At 39.2% G+C, this 19,684-nt stretch overlaps 1 protein-coding gene across 2 annotated transcripts in view; it reads right to left on the bottom strand.

The window, feature by feature from the left end:
* prkn (parkin RBR E3 ubiquitin protein ligase) overlaps window positions 1-19,684 on the bottom strand; it is a 211,086-nt gene that overhangs the window by 5,425 nt on the left and 185,977 nt on the right. The window lies entirely within an intron of this gene.

The following is a 19,684-nucleotide window of genomic DNA, read 5'->3' as shown; positions in this document are numbered from 1 at the left end:
TATGGTCATATAGGTGACTATAAACTGTATTTTTTAAAGTAAAGAAAAAAAAAAATGGATCATAGAAACCTATGCCACTTGTTCTTGAAAATGTTTTATGGGGTGGTCTGAACAAATACTGCCTGAAAGGTCCAAATTATTATGTGAAATAATAATTCATTAAAAACAAATTAACTTATGATTTGTTGTACTTTTTAACATCAAAAAAATTAAAGTAACTATTTAGCTTTTACTCAAAGTACATTTCAAATTGAGTACTGTTTTACTTTTACTCGAGTAGATTTTTAAATGGGTACTTTTATATTTACTTGAGTAGAATGTTAGCAAAGTAAAGGTACTTTTACTTAATTACAACTTTTCTGTACTTTTTCCACCTCTGCTTATAACTTATAATGATTTAACTAGTGTCGATTAATAATTAGTTGAGACATTCTGTCGTAAGCACTGTTAATTAATTTACACTTATTAGAAAGTGTTACTAAAAAAAATGTATATATATATATATATATACTGACCATTTACCATAAGTTAGATAGACAAAGAATAATACATAATTAAAGTATGAACAAAACGATACATTAAATGAATGAAAGTACAGTTACTATGAAATATGTTCGAAAACGATACTTTAAATGAATAAAAGTTCATATTCAAATAATACTTGTAAAGTATCAAGTAAATTCTGTATCAATATATTGCAATATTAAAAATATATTTTTTTATTGCAATACTTTACTGATTCTCAAAAACACTATACATTTTTAATGAATAGTTTACATATTGGTAAATATTAATGGCAGACAGTGGTTTATTTTATGTTGTATTAAAGCCCCGCCCATTAGATTGCAGTCTTTAGAGAGCACTGTTATACAATAAATGCCTAAAAATAAACTTCTCTTTGACTCAGAGTTGGTGCATATGATGGTGTTTGCCATTTTTCAGGACCTGGCAGGAATAAAGAGAAATAAACAACAAACAATAAAATTTAATCCTTTTTTGTTGGACGGAACCATAACAGTACTCGGCAGGGAAGCAGTGTAAATGAAGTGTATATACAGTTATATACAGTGGCACAATCTTAGTCCAAGTCAGGTGATGAGGAATGGGGTAGTGTCATGTGATCATGAGTGTGCATGTGATCAGAGTTCAAAGTGCATTCTGGGTAATGGAGTCCATGGGTAGTAAGTCGTTCTCAGAAACATTTGCCAAATAGACAAGAGTGGTAGGTGAGACAGTAGCGCAAAATAACAATATATATATATATCAAATTAATCCCTGAATTGTGATATGAATTATATTGCCAGGTCCTTCCCAATGTACAGCCTTTATAAAACTATTCTAAAATAGGTCACTTTTGCATCCCTGCAGCTTTCCACTGCTGGCACTCTGTCGAGCAGCTTTATAAAGTATCTCGTGGGACGTTCTGAACAGGCTTGAAGAAGTTTCACATCTGCTGATGCTCTGCTGCTGCTGCTACTGATGAGAACTATTGGTACAGTAGCAGCAGCAGCAGCATCAGCAGTTTACTTTACAGATTTTCCTCTTTTATTTTGTTTACTTTCTCTCAACAAAAAGCTTCTTTATCAGCTCCACATACTCTGAGATCCTCAGTGATGAATTATTTTCTCACACATTCTCATTTCTTCAAGAGATAAAAGCTTTTATCTGAGATGGACAGTTTTCTGTGGCTGTTAGTGGATCCCTTTTTCACAGTATTTGAACAGTTTTTGAACATTTTCCACTTTTTCACTTTTCCTCTCTAATAGATTATCTCTTATCTAGTTATTTCCTTTTTTTTTTTTTTTTAAACACAGTACAAGTCAGAAGTTTGGAAACACCTCTTCTTATTCAATGTATTTTATTTAACAATGTGTATGTTTCACATGATACATTTATTATTGAAGAAATTAAAGCTCTGCAGGAACAAATGAAGAATTATTACTGTAAGAAAAAAGTGTTTAACATATTTAGATTCTTCTTAGTACTTTTTCGCACTATAAGGTGGACTTAAAATCCTCTGATTTTTCCAAAAATGTACAGTGTGCCTTATAATGCGCCTTATGTATGAATTCTACCAGTCAGGTTGTAAGGAGCAGTAAAGACACTCTGCTGAAGTATAGCGTTATACAGGAGTTTCAGTTTAGTTCTCCAGCACTGAGGCTGGAGCAGTATTAGCATTAGCTGATAACCACAGCGCTAGCTTGTCACTGTTCAGAGGTGAGTATATCATGTTAAAACAAGCTACGTGGGACAAACTGCTAGGTGATATTGCCCTGGCTTACCGGAACACTCAGAGTTCCTCAATATAGCGCTGTCTGGCACCATTTACTAGTGCTAACTGCAGCTAGCGCTGTTGCTAACCGCACTGTTGAATATACTGGAAATCTAAACAAAAGTGCTTTACTCACCCAAATAAACAGTTTTTAGAAGAGAAATCTGTGTAGATTAACATCCAGCGCTCATTTTAGGAAAATGTTTTTTTTTTTTAAATTAAGAATTACAGTTTTGTTTGCATAGGCACTTGCCCTCAGCTTCCCTATTAGAGGGGAAACATGGTGACTTATAATCCGATCCGCCTTATGTATGAAAATAGACCAGAAAATAGACATGAATTGATAGTGCGCCTTCTACTTACAGTTCACCTTAGCCGGTTCACCTTATAGTCCATAAAATACAGTACTTGCACAATCATGGTATTTTCTCAGTGTCTTAATGAGGTGGAGTTACCTTGAATAGTTTTCTCTAACAAATAGCTGAACAACAGTTGCTGCTTTTCCTTCACGCTGTGAAACTCCAGCTTATTCCAAATCACCATCTCAGTTGGGTTTAGGTCAGGAGACTGTGGAGGCCAAACACTTTTTGTGTTTACTATGTAATTCTGTATTCCTTACTATGTAATTAATTGTTTTTGTGGGTTAATATTAACGTGCAATGTAGAAAATTATTTAAAGAAAGAAAAAACTTTGAATGAGAAGGTGTCCAAACTTTTGACTGGTACTGTATTAGGTTAGTGTTGTGTATTGGTAGTATGGATGCTAAAGAGCAACCTTAGGGATGTGCATGTGGGGTCCTCTAAATTAAATGTGCATGTGATTTTTGTTACAGCACAATGCGTTGTCCACTTTGGGTGGTAATGCCTTCTACATCATGTTCTTAGTACAAATGTGAGACATACTGTGAATTGAGGAATGTTTCTACGAAAAAAAAAAAAAAAATCCCATCCATCTGTCACCCACTATTGACTTTCGATCTTCCCTCAATCACGTTGCTTTGCCATGAGCATACAGGCTGGTGTCCAAGCTTACTCACTAGATAACACCTTACAACTACTTGCAAAAAAATCACAACCTATGTCTCTAGGTAACAAACACTTCATGACATGTAGCGTAACATTTCAAAGCAGAGCATGACCTTCAGAAACTACTGGGCTGCATAGCAGTCTTCCAACATGATAGCAATTACAAACACACCTCCAAGACAAAACGTGAAGGGTGTACTAACTTTTTTTGCTATGCAAAAAAAATTTAATCTCCTTTTGTGGACTAAGTATTTGATTCATCTGGCAAACAAGACTTAATACTTGGTGGAAAACCCTTTGTTGGCCAGAAGAGCATCAGATGTTTTTTGTAGTTGATGAGGAGGTTTGCTCACATGTCAGGAGGAATTTTTGTCCACTTCTCTTTGCAGATCATCTCTAAATCTTTACAGATAACAATTTAAAGTCAGCCTTAGACCTAACGATTTTCAAATGATTTCACAGTCGCAGAAAAATTTCCAGGGTCAGGATAAAATTATGAGAGTCTGGCTAGAGTCGAGCTGCAGTTGAGCTGTGGTCAATCATCTTGATCGTTTATTGTGTTATGCCCGGATCAGACTACACGATTTTAGCCCGATTTTGTCGGCGCCGACAAATTGCGTGCGTCAGATTTGAATTTCATTGTTGCGAGCGACAAAGATCTGTGTAGTGTGACCCAGTCAAAGAGCAGTAATTTGACGTGAACGACGCCGTCAGAGCATCCGACGGAAAGACTAGCATTTTTTTTTTAGTATTTTTTTTAGTATTTTATCGCCTAGTTTGACATGCTGCTCCGTGTCCTGCTCCCTGACTCTGACCAATAGAAATACAGAGCGTTCTGTGGCGCACAGATGTAAACACGGGAAAAGAAAGCAGGACGGTGCTCCTGAAGTTCACTGGACCAGAGAAACAGAAGAAAATTCTAATAATCATCTAATAATCTACTTCATTCATGAGATATACTGTTTACATTTACTTAAACCTAAGTAGCTACATCTTTACCATACCTTACATTCTCTCTGGAGTACAAAAAGCATGTAATGTCCATTTGGGTCACCCAGGAATTAGCCAGCCAACAGTCGCTTTTCCCCCTTTTTTTTAGTTTCTTCAGCACAAAAGCGCTTCCATCACGCAAAGCGCTTCTGTAGCCGTGATTGTCAGATTCTATGCTTCTCCCCCGCGATGACCTACGAACTCACGCGAAGACGCGGACGATGATTGGTCGGTGACTAATGTGTATTGTTGCCAGTCCCCCGAGAACGACGCAAACGAAGATAACTGCTTAATCTCACATAGTGAACATTGTGAGGGACAAAATGTCGTGTAGTCTGAGCTTGGCATAAGGTGGTTAGGAATGAAAGTTTTAGTCAGCCCGGTTACCGTCCTGGCGCTCCGATAAAATCAACCGTGTTTAATATTATCACAAGTCTTGAGACTCGACTCACGCAAATAGTGTCGTGAACAATGTCAACAACCAATAGGAGAGCTACAGGAAGAGGCAAGAATATATTTCACGTGACTTTTTACGTGTGATTAAACGATTAAAAAAATAAAAACACATTTGGCAGTTGATAGGTTTTATTGGTTCTTAGTATGTATAGTATTTTAAACACAGGTAGCACTTTAAAGTCCTTATATTTATAGTTATTTTATTTTGCACTACATTGTCTTATTGTGCAGTGTTATTTTTAAGAAATTTGTTTAAGAAATACAGATTTTGCAAGAATTATGTTTTTTTATTGCATTTATTCTATCTAAAACATAGGCAAATGTATAGCAGCGAAGCTGTGATTCTTCGTTATATAATATTGTAGCAAAAAAAGGGGGAAAATGTAAAAAATGTAAAATATCAAGAACAAACAGTGTGGCAAAAAAAAATAAACTGTTAATAAGGACAAATGCTGAGTCTCTGATAAATCACAGTATTGACTGTACTTTAATTATTTGTAACTTAATATGTAATATATATTGTATGTAAACTCCACCAGATGCATGATGAGAAATAATCTCTGAAAGAATCTAGTCTCAGTCTTGCAGTTAGTGATCCCCAGTCTTTGTAAAATCTTATCCTGTGACTACTGTGTGACTAAAAAAGTCTGTGACGAGTCTTTATATGTGAGAGGGGGTCAGACTTCAGTCTGTTAAAAGTCTTTTCAGAGTCGTTTCAAAGTCGTGTAGTGTATGGACAGCTTAAGACAGCTGTCTTTAATGCAGGTAACGATTAGGAGCGTCTAACCGGTCTCTAGGTTGGTAGGGAATCAAATACTTATTTGTCTCTGCAAGACAAATATTTTTTTATCATTTATATAATGTGATTTTCAGGATATTATTTTTGATATTCTGTCTCTCACTGTTAAAATTAACCTATCTTTAAAATTATAGACTGTTTATGTCAGTGGGCAAACTTACAAAATCAGCAAGGGATCAAATATTTTTTTTTTCCTTTACTGTATATTTATTGACAAATTGAGCATTTTTACTTAGGGATTTACTTACTTGTGTTGGCAGCAGTTCAGACATTAATGGGTGTGTTGAGCAAATTTGCACAGTTATACAAGCTATTTACAGATTACTTTACATTGTATCAAAGTGTCATATCTTCAGTGTTGTCCCATTAAAACTTTATTTTTTTTTATTTTTTACTTCGATTAAAAAATTGCCACTTATTTTTTTGGAAATGCAAAGTTTTTGCATGACACTGATAACAGGAGTCTATGTGAAGACACGTCTTTTTTCTGGGGAGGAGTGAAACACGCTGGCTGAGGTGGACATGATGCAGATGATGATGATGCAATCTCCAGGATAGTGGAGATGATCTGGAGGGCAGACAGCAGCAGGAGGACCCTGTTCAACATCAGTCTTACACCTAAATCAACCCAGACTGAGAGCTGTCGGTTCAGCCAATGAACTGAACCCCTTGATCAGTGCAACACACAGCTCAGACACCAGGGTGCAGCCTTTAGCCGCGTTTCTAACCGGCACTGCTGCTGTGTAGTGAAGTGAAAGTCTGCTTCCACACAGGGATTAGAGCGTTCCTCTTATTTTTAGCTCCGCAGCACCTTTGAGGCGCAGCACTGATTTGGCACTTCTTCAAAGACTGAGAGTGTGAAGAAGAGAAGCTCTATTCTCTCTCTTCAAATCAGCTTGTTTGGTTCTTTATATATATATATATATATAATATATGTTTTTTTTTTTTTTGCTGCAGAGGTGACAGATAGCGGTTCTCCTCTCAGGGGGGCTCATATCAGACCTCGCTTTGTTTTCCTACTGTTCACTGTTTGCATGATGAACAGAGGGAAAAAAAAAAAGACAGTCGTCATTTTCTTTCCACAATCACTCACTCATCCCAATATCATCCCTCCCTTCAGCCTGAACAGATGAATGAACACAGAATTCAGTTCATCATCATCATCATCAGCATCATCATCATCGTCCTCATCCTGAGCAGTCATTTCATCAGCCGCCTGTGGCTTCGGAGTGACGAGGCGCTGATCTGATCGTCTGACAGTGTGGGAAGAAAAAGCACTTTGTAGTTCGGTTGGGTGCATAAAGCATTTTTAATGCTTTTACATTTCAGCATAACAGCGTGACGGAACCAAAACATCACATCCAACTAGCGCACACACACACACACAAATGTGGGCACACATAAATGAAAGATTGTAGATACAGATTTGATCTGCAATGCTTCTGTGTTCCAGCAGTCTTTAAAAAAAAAAAAAAAAAAAGAATCAGATCAGAGAAAGAGACATAGAGAGAGAGAGAGAGAGAGAGAGAGAGAGACAGTGTGTGTGTATGTGTGTGTTACGTACAGATTAGATAATATCTGGCAATAGCAGACTAATACGTGTTAAATAAGAACATAGGGGTGAAGTAGTAAAAGCCTCTTAGAGAGAGTCTCCCCTGATTCCATCTTAACACTTATTACTTTGCACTTTTTCTCACTCTCTCTCTTACCTACACACACACACACACACACATCAAAGAAAATAACAAAAGAATATTTCTAATAATTTCCTGATACCCTCAAATAACGTAAAGGTTATGGTCTGGTGAAGTATGTCTCCAGACCTAAACCCAGTTGAGCACCTGTGGGGCATCCTCAAGCAGAAGGAGGAGGAGTGACCAGAAAACACCTAAAAACACCTCCGTGTCACTAATGGACTGAGAATGGTCCACCAACAGCATCCTGTTGACAGCATTCTGTGACTAACGATGAAGGACTAGAGGTTTACCAACACAAACTGTGAAGCAACTGATGAGCTTCTGTCTCAGACTATCTACAAGGTGGAGCAGCTGTAGGTAGGAGTGTCTAAAAGAGTGGAGGACAGTAACATTTAGACCTGCTCTGTGGTGGTCTATCTAATGGGGTGATGCACACTGAAGAAAAAATTGAAAGGAGGATAAAAGTATGCAGAGAGACAGATACAGGACTATAGTCTGTAACTATATCATTTTTTACAAGCTAAAAAGTAATGGTCATGGAACAGCTTATGCTCTCTCTTTCTCTCTCTCTCTCTCTCTCTTACATACAGAAAAAAGATAGGCTGCATCGAGTGCATTTACTGATCTTTGAGTAAGTTGAGTGTATCAAGGCTCACAGGCTGCACTGCACACTATACACAAAATCATTCGCACTCAGCACTTATAAACACACACTGGTGAGAAGCGGCAGCCAATCACGTACAGCATACTCTCAACCAGAAACCAAATTTTCGGAGCAATTTAGAGTGTCCAATTTACCCGATCTCTGTGTCTTTTGGACTGTGCGAGGATCACAGTTCCTAGAAACTCCACCCACGAGTCCGTAATACATATTGTTACTGTGTAAAGAAAAACATATCTCTACTTTTGTCTATTTCTAATTTACTACAATGTTGGAACACATTGCTGTAGCTGTGATTAACAGACAGATACAAATGTTTATCCACCTTTAAAGGTCTCATTCCATCGTTTCTTTTTTTCCATTCATTTTATAATGTCTAGTTGTGGTCTTCAGTATGAATGAATGCCATGTATGTCGTTTTTGTGAAAAAAAAAAAAAAAAAAAACTTGGTGAAAAAATGCTTGGGCAGTTTCACCATGTCGAAGCCCCAGAGTTTACTCTATATCATAAAATCTGACGCGAACGCCGCATCCTTTGAGCGATGTTCTGTCGAGTTGTGCTACCTTGTCAAACCGTGCTTCCCTAGTTTATATTTATGGTCTCAGTAAAACGCAGAATCAACCGGAGATCCGATTTAAACCTACAATTACTTACACAATATAGCTAACTCTAACAAACTGGTGTAAACAGAGCTGTAAGCTCTTTAGCTGATGAGACAGTGGCGGCTCTGCTGCAGCCCGGGTTCAGCTCTGTCTGTGGGGGGTCCAGAGCCAAAGTGGGTGAGGGCACAAACTCACGAGTTGATGTAGACAAGATGCTTTTTCAGATCGACTAGTTTTTGTGAATATTTTATTTTCACTAGCTACTGGAGACAAGGGAGGCTGAAGAATGTTTCATATTCAGCATGCATACACAGCTCAGAGAGACCTATTGTATTTCACAAAGAACAAAAAAAGTGGATTTTAGCAGAATGAGACCTTTAAAGTTTTGGCAATCATATTAATGTTCTCTTTGTGACCCACCAGAAGATACTCTGAATTTCTAGGAATTCTCCTAAAATATCAAGCTAGAAAAATGTTCCTTGGTAAAGTTTTCTGAAAGAGATGTCATAGTTAAAGTTAATTTATTAAAAACTAAAACACACATTTAGGTCACATTCAAAGTTTAGCTAATCTCCAAGCAAAAATCTTCTTGCTAGTTACAAACATATGTGACCTTATGTTCTGACATTATATAAAAAACAAACCTGTGCTTCTCTGTGTGTGTGTGTCTGTGTGTATATGTGTGTGTGTGCCTGCGCTGAAGGCCTGGGCTCATTACAAGAGGAGAAGGCCAGCTCCAATAAAGCCTTTATCTGTGGCAGCCAGACCCGGCACTGTACGCACTGACCACACCGTCACTGGCAGCCCGGCCAAGCTGAATCCGGACACAGTAACTCTCGCCGACTCTCCCCGCAGAACCACACAGCTGCATCTGGCCACAGGAGACAAGAGAGCTCTGTAACTCACACGCCTGAAACCCACTGCAGACGGGGGAGCGCAGATAGAGGCAGTGAATCACTGCAGACGCAGTAAAACACACACCTTCACTTTTATTTGCCCTAGATACTGTATGTATGGGAGGCCCAAAAATCCGCCTGCTTGCAGTGCTGAAAGCTGCAGTGTGTAAGAATTGGTATTTTATGTTCTTGAGATCCCTCTATAGTAAGAAAAAGTAATTCAAAATTTGAGCCACTACTAAAGGACACTCTTTACACATGCATTTTAGAACAAGCTGAAAGATACAGAACAGTCACTACAAGTAGTAAAAATATTGTGGACTGGTATTTCCTCCTGCCTGCTTCACCAGAGTTAATGTACGTAATGCAGTTAGCAGCATGCCTAGCCACGAGTAGCAATAACATCCAGTAATCTGTGTTCAAAGGTTGTGTTCCAAAATTTCTCTGTGCTACGTCAGAGAAAGCTGTTCCTCAGTAAAGGACCCTTGCAAAAAAATGCAGTCCAGCACTCAAGTGTTTTCAAGGACGCAACTGATGTATCCTTTCTGGTCTTCTTTTACCCATAATGCTCTGCATACATACAACATTAAGGTACCAGTAACCAGCAATATGAAAATTGTTTTTAGTTTTAAACCGCTAGGTTTTATAATTAAACATGTTAAGAGACCATGAGACCACTTTTAAATGAATAGTTTTTTTTTTTTTTATCAAATTGAAAACCTCTGGAATATAATCAAGAGGAAGATGGATGACCACAAGCCATCAAACCAAGCTGAACTGTTTGAATTTTTGCTCCAGGAGTGGCATAAAGTTATCCAAAAACCAGTGTAAGACTGGTGGAGGAGAACATGCCAAAATGCATGGAAACTGTAATTGAAAATCAGGGATATTCCACCAAATATTGATTTCTGAACTCCTAAAAGTTTATGAATATAAACCTCTTTTCTTTGCATTATTTGAGGTCTGACAGCTCTGCAGCTTTTTCGTTATTTCAGCCATTTCTCATTTTCTGCAAAAAAAAAAAAAAGCTCTAAATGACAATATTTTTATTTTGAATTTGGGAAAAATGTTGTCCGTAGTTTATAGCATAAAAACATGTTCATTTTACTCAAATATATATCTATAAATAGCAAAATCTGAGAAACTGATTCAGAAACTGAAGTGGTCTCCTCATTTTTTTCAGAGCTGTATATCATATATCATAAACGAATTGCATTACCCTTGCAAAAGGAGATCATTTTTTGGTGATTTCACCACAAAGTCTAGTTAGATTGTTCCATATGTGTGACCAACACTCTACTGAGGAAGAGTCTAGACAGACAATATTCTCCCTACTACAAGCCAGTGGAGTGTTAACATGCTGTTCTATGGTTAAAAAAAAATAAGTTACATGATGTTGCTTTAAAGTTGAAATAATATTTTTAAAAGTCCCTCCACATGGCATATTAGTTTTACACATTCTACAAATGTGAGCGTTTGTCACATCACATATGGTAAAACATTCAGCACATTTGGAGTGGATCTCCTTATTGGCTTTAATGTGGTTCTGCAGCTGTACTGCCATCTAGAATTTGAGCATTGAGTAATTACAGTGTCTTTTGACCTCACGCAACACTGCAGCAACTCAAAAAAAAAAATAATTATATGGATCATTTGAGCAGAACAGCTCTCAGGATCATGTCATTTATTACATACTACCTAAATATATAACTGATCAATCAGTCCATCTTTAATTCAATTCAAAGCATCCTCCCTTACATTTAATTAAATTAAATTACCTTAACTATTGTTAGGTTAGAGCCATATGTGAGAACTTGTGCTCCCAGGTTTCAATGACACATGTTTTTATGTTTTTAATGCAAGCAATAATTTATGAAATGATTAAGCAATTAAAATAAAGAATGCTGATGAACAGATTAATTATACACATGGAATTCCAGGCTTGCTTTTTTTGTATGTGCTGACTACAAGGTTATATATCAAGTTGGATTAATATTCTTAAGTGAAATATTTGAAAATGTCAAGGCAAGTCAAACATCCGCCAAAATCAGCGAATTTACATTAAAATAAAGCCAGTGTTGGATTTCACAGTGTCTTTATTGCAGGCTATGCTGAAGTCACATTTACGCCCCAACTTTTATTTTATTTTTTATTTTTTTTATTAAACTACCAGGACCATCAACACACACTGCTTTACCTTTGGTCTTTATCTCGCACCAACACAAAGAATGCACAAATCAAATGCAGTGTACAGAAAGCAGTGCTGAGGTAAACGCTGCCTCAACCTGCCTCTCGCTGATAAAGGCTTCAAATATCAGATTAAGAGAGTTAGAGCCGAGCTTTTAAACTCTTCACACGGGCCACTGAGTCTGCTGTTGTCTTTGAGAGAGATAGACAGGAGGGGAAAGATGAACTCAATCCAGCACAACACCCCCACCGCCCCCACCCCCTTCCGTCGCTGCAGTGATGATGTTTGTGTTTGCAAACATGCAATCAGTCAGCACTAATGGTTGCCGAACTGCATCCTAATCTTTAATCGGCTGGCTAATTAGAAAACATCATGCAAATGGTGTGGCAATTACGACTTAATCGCGCTGTGATTGGACGAGCCAGATAAATGGGGGGTGGAGGGCAAGGGTGATGAGCACAGACAAGCAGAAATGAGAGGCTAGAGTAAAGTGAGAGGGGCATCAGAGTTCGCAGGTCAGACTGTTAACCAGACGCTGTTAGCGGTCAGACTGACAGCTGGGTTAACAGCAGTCAAATCAGGAGCCAAAGGCTTTTTGTCAAGAGGGCAGTGGATTCAGAGTAGTGAGCCATACTGTAGACTAGTGTTGCACTGTATACCCATGCTGGAAAAATCTTAATCTCAGTAGTCAATCATAAAAAAAAAAAAACGTTACAATATGCCATTTATTAAAGCAGCACTAGGTAGGATTTCCTTTATTTTTGATCTTTTTAAAGAAGTAAAATTACAGCTTGAAACTCACTGCAGCGCTGCATTGAGGTGTAATAGGAGGAATAGCGGTGCTCTCGTGTCTGTGCCGGGCTCCTCTGAGCTCAAACCAGACTCTGTAAGTTTTCCGAGGCGGCCGCGGCCAACGCTCGCGAGAACTGCGACCTGCTTTCCGACCTTTAGTTCTAACAGTTCTACAAGGACTACTGGTTCATTCTTTACAAACTAACATACAGACACTCTGGCAGAAGCTGGAAAGAGACTGAATATGTCTGTGAAAGCCAGAAAACGAGAAAGAGAAACTAATCTGCCTGAAACATTTATTACACTCTGAAACTGTAGGGGGAGCCCACGAGCACAAAATCTCAATCCAACCTAGTGGAGCTTTAAGTATCGGTACTTTAACCCAATCGGCATAAGGTGCCATATTTGACACAAGAACCAAACCATGTCTCAACACATCAACATAAAGCATAAATACAGTGGTAATAATAAGTACTGTATTTTCAACACTATAAGGTGCACTTCAAATCCTTAATTTTTCGCAAAAATCAACATTGTGCCTTATCATCTAAATTCTACCAGTCAGATTGTAAGGAGCAGTAAAGCCTCTCCGCTGAAGTACACAGTTATACAGGAGTTTCTTCTATTGCTTTTCAGCAATAAAGTAAATAAAAACACCAAACAATGGCTCTCTTTCCTTTCTTAAACTTTAATTCCAAATAGGATGGTGCATGGTCTGGATAGAAGACTATATTAGATTTTTGATCACAAATACAGTATATCTGACAACTGATGAGGTTTTAAGTTCCTAAACTTCTAATTAAATTGCAGTGCACTTGCAATGTCTGCAGAAATATCATCATGGTGAAAATCACTGAGCGTACAGCTGCTTCTGGCAGTTTCTAAGGGCAGGGTTTCTCAGTAGATATTGCAAAAGCCACAAAGGCAACTGCCTACGGAAGCCCTTGATCCTGCTCCAGGTTAGAAAGAGTATGTCATGTTTTATAGAAACTCCTCAAATCATGGTATGCGTCTGTGCACCTGCTGTCCTTCTCCATTAAACTACAACTCTGAATCAGAAAAAGTTCTGACAGTATGTAAAATGCAAATAAAATAAAAAATGCACTTTTTCTAATGTTTAATTTGACTTTATTTAATTCGCTGCAGAAAAATTCACCTAAAACATTTAATGATTTGTCTGGTTAACTTTTATTTTCATTTATTAAGACACAGTTGCATCTCCAAACCATCACTGATTGGTGGAAACTTCACACTAGACCTCAAGCAGCTTGAACTGTGTGTCTCTCCACTCTTCCTCCAGACTCTGGTTCCTTGATTTACAAATGAAATGTAAAATTTACTGATGATCAGTGATGGTTTGGAGAGACATGTCATCTGCTGGTGTTGATCCACTGTGTTATTTATATCAAGTCCAAAATCAGTGCAGTGTTTTCCCACAAAATCTTACAGCACTTCATGCTTCCCTCTGCTGACAACTTCTATAGAGATGCGGATTTCATTTTCCAGCAGGACTTGGCACACTGCCCACACTGCCAAAAGTACCAGTTGGTCTTATATAATATTATAATTTTGTGAGATGTTGACTTTTGGGTTTTCATTGGCTGAAAGCCATAATAATCAGCAATAAAATAATAAATGCTTTAAATAGAATAGAATAGTACTGAATTATTGAAATAAAGTAACATTTCAATGATATTCTATTTTTTTTTAAAGATGCACCTGTAACATAATCCATAAAAAAGTTGGGATGGCACAACAAAAGGCTGTAAAAGTAAGGGGTACTAATAAAAAAACTGCAAATCTCACATGACTGGTTTTATATATATATATATATACAGTTGTGGTCAAAAGTTTACATACACTTGTAAAACAACATAATGTTATGGCTGTCTTGAGTTTTCAATAAGTTCTACAACTCTTATTTTTCTGTGATAGAGTGATCGGAACACATACATGTTTGTCACAAAAAACAGTCATAAAATTTGGTTCTTTCATAAATTTATTATGGGTCTGCTGAAAATGTCACCAAATCTGCTGGGTCAAAAATATACATACAGCAACATTAGTATTTGGTTACATGTCCCTTGGCCATTTTCACGGCAACTAGGCGCTTTTGGTAGCCATCCACAAGCTCCTGGCAAGCTTCAGGTCGAATGTTTGACCACTCTTCTTGACAGAATTGGTGCAGTTCAGCTAAATGTGATGGTTTTCTTGCATGAACCCGTTTCTTTAGCACTGTCAACATGTTCTCAATGGGGTTTAAGTCAGGACTTTGGGAAGGCCATTCTAAAACCTTAATTCTAGCCTGGTTTAACCATTCCTTTACCACTTTTGATGTGTGTTTTGGGTCATTGTCTTGTTGGAACACCCAACTGCGCCCAAGACCCAACCTTCGGGCTGATGGTTTTAAGTTTTCCTGCAGAATTTGGAGGTAATCCTCCTTCTTCATTATCCCATTTACTTTCTGCAAAGAACCAGTTCCACTGGCAGCAAAACATCCCCAGAGCATAATACTACCACCACCATGCTTGACAGTAGGCATGGTGTTCCTGGGATTAAAGGCCTCACCTTTTCTCCTCCAAACATATTGCTGGGTGTTGTGGCCAAACAGCTCAATTTTTGTTTCGTCTGACCAGAGAACTTTCCTCCAGAAGGTTTTATCTTTGTCCATGTGATCAGCAGCAAACTTCAGCCGAGTCTTAAGGTGCCTTTTCTGGAGCAAGGGCTTCTTTCTTGCACGGCAGCCTCTCAGTCCATGGCGATGTAAAACACGCTTGACTGTGGAGACTGACACCTGTGTTCCATCAGCTTCCAAATCCTTGCAGACCTGCTTCTTGGTGATTCTTGGTTGACTCTTGACCATCCTGACCAATCTCCTCTCGGCAGCATGTGATAGCTTGCGTTTTCTTCCTGATTGTGGCAGTGACACAACTGTTCCATGCACTTTATACTTGCGTATAATTGTCTGCACAGTTGCTCTTGGGACCTGTAGCTGCTTTGAAATGGCTCCAAGTGACTTCCCTGACTTGTTCAAGTCAATAATTCGCTTTTTCAGATCCACACTGAGTTCCTTTGACTTTCCCATTGTAGCTTTTGTAGCTGAGTCTAATCACTGGGTCAAATGAGCCCTATTTAAATGGGCTCATGAGAAGTCAACAGCTGTAGTCAATCAGAATCACTTACAAGAAGTGAAGAGGCCATGACATGAAGCTAATTTGATTGACACAACTCGCTACATCACCAAAATTGACAAATTTTGTTGCTGTATGTATATTTTTGACCCAGCAGATTTGGTGATATTTTCAGCAGACCCATAATAAATTTATGAAAGAACCAAATTTTATGACTGTTTTTTGTGACAAACATGTATGTGTTCCGATCACTCTATCACAGAAAAATAAGAGTTGTAGAACTTATTGAAAACTCAAGACAGCCATAACATTATGTTTTTTTACAAGTGTATGTAAACTTTTGACCACAACTGTATATATATATATATATATATATATATATATATATATATATATATATATATATATATATATATATATTGTGGTAGGCCCCTGGGGTTAGGGGCGTGACCACTGTGACCCAGAAGGAGGAAGCGCAGAGTTTTATACCTGTCCCAGCTGGCTGCTTAATCAGTCCTCATGCGGGCCAGCTGGGACACATAGGGCTGTGCGCTCTGGCGTGGGGCGGACCCCCAACTCCCCCGCCTCCTCACGCCACAGTGCCTCCCCCTAAGCTTCCAGCCACCAGGGTCGAAGGTGAGGCGTGACCTGGTGACTGGAGCGAACGAAGAGAGGCGGGGTGAGGAGAGCGGGGGATGCAGTTCGTTCGCCTGGGCCCCCCCTCCAGAGAGAGGCCCGGGGAGATGGCAGCCCATCTCTCTCGCGCGGCGGCTTTGGGCGCCGTGGCGGGTAGTGCGGCGGCTCTCGGCAGTGCCGTGGCAGGTGGCGGCTCTGGGCACCGGGACGGGTGGAGCGGCGGCTCTGGGCACCGGGACGGGTGGAGCGGCGGCTCTGGGCACCGGGGCTGGATGCGCGGCGGCTCTCGGTAGCGCCGTGGCTGGATGAGCGGCGGCCCTCGGTAGCGCTGGGGCTGGAGGCGGCTCTCGCTCTGGGTCGGCCTCGCTCTTGTCAGGGCCGTTCTCCCCCCTCCACGACTCTGACTCGGCCGGCAAAGAGTTTCGCAGGAGAGGCGGGGCGGAGTCGGACCTTAGCCCGGGCAGAGAGGCGAGTACCTCGGTGCCTGCATTCTCCACCACTGTGGTAGGCCCCTGGGGTTAGGGGTGTGACCACTGTGACCCAGAAGGAGGAAGCGCAGAGAGATACACAGACACAGGGATTAAATGAACTCAAAACATACCTTTATTGGCTTTTAACGCCCTCCACCACACCCAAAACAACTCAAAAGAACATAAAGATGGCCCAGTGGGGCTCTAGAGTTCACTAGTTCAGTTTTAAAGATTTTAGGTCCGTGCAGTCTCAGCTCTCAGCTCCCCAGTCAAGAGTCCTCTTCTTGAGTGAGCTGAGGCTGAGTTTTATACCTGTCCCAGCTGGCTGCTTAATCAGTCCTCATGCGGGCCAGCTGGGACACATAGGGCTGTGCGCTCTGGCGTGGGGCGGACCACCAACTCCCCCGCCTCCTCACGCCACTATATATATATATATATAAATAGTCTATCTGAAGCAAAGATGGGTAGAGATTTACCATCATCTGTGAATAAAATATGTCTAAAAATGATGGAACAAGTTTTTTCAAAATAAAATTGAGAAGACTTTGAATATGGCACCCTCTACATTATATAATGTGTGTGAGGGGACAAAGAATACGGTCAGTATTGGATGCTGGTGATCTTCAGGCCCTCTTCAGGTGGCACTGCAATAAAAACATGCTATACTGATTCTGGACTGGATCTCACTGCATGGGCTCATCACAATTTCCAGAAACCATTGACTGTGAACACAGTTTACCATGTGATTCACAGACACAAGTTATATATAAGCTGTACCATGGTAAAAAAAAGCCATATATCAACAACATCCAGAAAAGAATGGCCTTTTCATGGCCAAAGCTCCAATGAAAAAGTTTTGCAACACCCATATTACCCACGTTTAAAAATGGCTGCCCACCTAAACTTAAAAAAAAAAAAAAAGATTTATGACATTTGAAAAAGATTTATGACACTTTTAGTAGCAACAACTGAAATCAAACACTTCCTATAACTAGAGATCTGTCATATATAGAATACATGGTACCACTTTAAAATAAGACTACCTTTATAAAGAGTGTATACATGGTTTACAATTAGTTTATTAATGGTTACTAATTAGGTTGTAAATGCCTTAAAAATCATTAATAATCAGTTATAACACATACTGTACGCAGAAAGGGCAACAATATAGATGGCTGTGGGTTCACTATTTGGCAAACAACAGGTCATTGTTGCCCTTTCTACAGTTTCTATGTGTTATAAATGATTATTAATGATTTTTAAGGCATTTACAGTCTAATTAGTAACCATTAATAAACTAATTTTAAACCATTTATAAACACTTTATAAAGGTAGTATTATTTTAAAGTGGTACGGAATCAATTATATGAACACTTCCTGCTGAATTGTTAAATGGTAAAGTCTTGACACTGTATTTCAGTCAGGACTTTTATTTATGTCATGTCATTTCTGCCTCTGCAGCGCCCTCACAGGTTCAACAGTGCTATAGGTGAATAATACTGCTCCCCTGGTGGCGTCCAAGCATCCGCGTCTCACCACTGTCAGAGGCACATTGCCCAGTCCAATCAGCTCTTCCTTCTGCCCCGCCCCTAAACCCATACATCACCCAGTGCTCCTCCTCCTATTCTTTTTTGCATTTTTTAAATTTGATCTAAGTTTGCAGTCTGCTAAAATCATAGGGTTTAGTAACCCTTTAAATAAAATAAATGATAATTAGAATTTTTTTAGATACTTACTATTTCTTATACTAAAAGTACACTTTCTAATGCCACTATACACTAAATGAGGCACAGGCCTCATCAAAATGTTGGTTAGAGGCAAACAAATGCCGTCTTCTATTCCTGGCTCTCTTACAACTGACCTTGTTCAAGAGAGAACAGGGAGAAGTCTTTAAAAAAACAAACAAACAAGAGTTTTAATCAAAACTGCGCTTGCAAATCATGTTACACTGACAAATTACAAGCTACAAATAAAGAACAGCCCGTAAACAAGTCAGCTATGCGCACCTGTTGACTGTCTGTATGCATAAACCGTGAATCAAACTGAAATCGACATCAATCAAACAGAATAAAGAAATGTATAAAGCCGTTAAATCAGTTTGGTTTAATATCAAATGCACTGGAAGCCAGAAGGACACACACACACACATACCCACACCAAGAAATTCTGAACTTCATTGTAAATCTAAAGAAGAATAAATATAAAATGATTCATCTAAAGTGTCTGTCAGTATTTATAAATACTGCTGTACACACACTTCATACAGCGGTTAAGTGTTTCTTCTCTGCAATCCAGACTGTTCTCATTACCTTTAAAAAACTCCTGAAGACAGAGCTCTTTAAAGAGCACTTACTCTCCTAACACCTCTAACAAACTAACTACTTCTAACCTCGTTTTCTTCGTTTTCTCCTAACACCCCCAACAAACTAACTACATCTTGCTGATGCATCTGTGACCAAGACAGCGAGTCTTTGTGATGTATCAAGAGCTACGGTATCCAGGGTAATGTCAGCATTCCACCAAGAAGGACGAACCACATCCAACAGGATTAACTGTGGACGCTGTAAGAGGAAGCTGTCTGAAAGGGATGTTCGGGTGCTAACCCGGATTGTATCCAAAATAGATAAAACCACGGCTGCCCAAATCACGGCAGAATTCAATGAGCACCTCAACTCTCCTGTTTCCACCAGAACTGTCTGTCGGGACAATAAATTATTGTGGTCTAAAACCAGGTGTTTCAGTTTCATTGTCCAACCCCTGTATGTACACTGTCAGATTCTGAAGGGAATGTCCAGCTTGCTAAGAGCTTCAAATGTCCTACATGCCTAAAGTATGCAGACACCTGTCCAGCGGATTCAGATTAGCAAGTTCAGCTACTTTAAGGTGCATCCAGTGCTGACACAGGTGCTTGGTTGTGCACACAGTCTGTATAATCTCCATAAAGGAACTCTGCCAATAGAACGGGACATTCTGAAACAGCTGCATTACTGAGCTTAAAGCCAGGCATCAACTTCAGAAAGAGGAGTGGATATAAAGCTGACCAGATCTAGGAAAAATAGTTTAAAGTA

The sequence above is a fragment of the Astyanax mexicanus genome, chromosome 7, assembly GCF_023375975.1.
Source record: "Astyanax mexicanus isolate ESR-SI-001 chromosome 7, AstMex3_surface, whole genome shotgun sequence".
In the NCBI taxonomy this organism is placed as follows: Eukaryota; Metazoa; Chordata; class Actinopteri; order Characiformes; family Acestrorhamphidae; genus Astyanax; species Astyanax mexicanus.
The sequence above is the reverse complement of the archived record's forward strand: the minus strand, read 5'-3'. Positions and strand labels throughout refer to the sequence as shown.